The following is a 1,371-nucleotide window of genomic DNA, read 5'->3' on the forward strand; positions in this document are numbered from 1 at the left end:
ATATATAGGTTTTCCTTTTGTAGGTTAAATTTTTTTAAACTTTTTTATGCAGTTTTTTCATGCTAAAATCACAATAGCTTATACTATTCGACTTATATTCGACTGAACCGAATCATTTAAATGGTTGATTCATTCGTGAACGAAACACCGTCGTGTTGCTCAGAGACGCAAAACAGCGCTGTGGCTTTGTTTGGAATTATTTTTGTTGGCGAAATAGTGCAAAAACAGGCAATATGGTGTCTAAAACGTAAGTCACTTAATAAAACGTCTAGTTTATTGAACTGTTGTAAAAAATCAATATCACATTTGTATATGGTAATGTTTGGAGAAAAAAAGGCACTCTTCCAAGTGAACTTGATTAACTACATGAAGTGGTATAAATATACACATTTTCTGCCCCCATGTCTTGAATTTGTGATCATTCTGAATGTATTTTAATAGACTGAATCATGCAGTGATCAGGCAGAGCGCACTCTAAAAGCGCATGCGCACTAGACTTCACGTAATGCCTGCACTCTGTAGGTGTTTTGAATGTTTATTTTTTTGCGTCGTGAGAATATTGAGCAAAATAGCTCACTTGTCATGGTGTTAACTATATCATGTTATGAATAAACTAAACATTTTGAATTTTTACCTCAGTGTGTTTCTTCTGAGTTTATGTGTGCTGTCACGCTCATTTGTTCTGAAGTCTCGAGACAAACAGAGTGAGCCTCAGCAGCGCGAGCTTGTATTCTGTATTCTGCTAACTTACTGCAAGTAGGCTTGTTTGAGATGAGCAAAATCTGCGCAGAACCGATCACCGGTGATCACCGCGAGATGCATGCCGGTTAGAAAAGTGTCAGACTTACCTCGGACTTGCTCTGATGCCATGCTGACCTGTGCAAAAAAAACTCTCGCGACGGCGAGGCGGCTGTGTCGGATTGTGCAGTCGAGTGCAGTTGCTCTCCACCGACTGCGCTGAGCAAAAGCATGATGGGAAACGACTGAGTGACGACAGAGCTTAAAGCGCCAGTAGGTGGCAGTAAGTCACTGTTAAGTGAGTCATTGCGACTGAACCGAATCATTTAAACAGTTGAATCATTCAGGAATGAAACACCATCACGTTGCTCAAAGACGCAAAACAGCTCTGTGGCTTTGTTTGGAATTATTTTTGTTGGCGAAATAGTGCAAAAACAGGCAATATGGTGTCTAAAACGTAAGTCACTTAATAAAACGTCTAGTTTATTGAACTGTTGTAAAAAATCAATATCACATTTGTATATGGTAATGTTTGGAGAAAAAAAGGCACTCTTCCAAGTGAACTTGATTAACTACATGAAGTGGTATAAATATACACATTTTCTGCCCCCATGTCTTGAATTTGTGATCATT

This window comes from Sinocyclocheilus anshuiensis, unplaced genomic scaffold (assembly GCF_001515605.1).
Source record: "Sinocyclocheilus anshuiensis isolate Anshui unplaced genomic scaffold, SAMN03320099.WGS_v1.1 scaffold850, whole genome shotgun sequence".
Lineage (NCBI taxonomy): Eukaryota > Metazoa > Chordata > Actinopteri > Cypriniformes > Cyprinidae > Sinocyclocheilus > Sinocyclocheilus anshuiensis.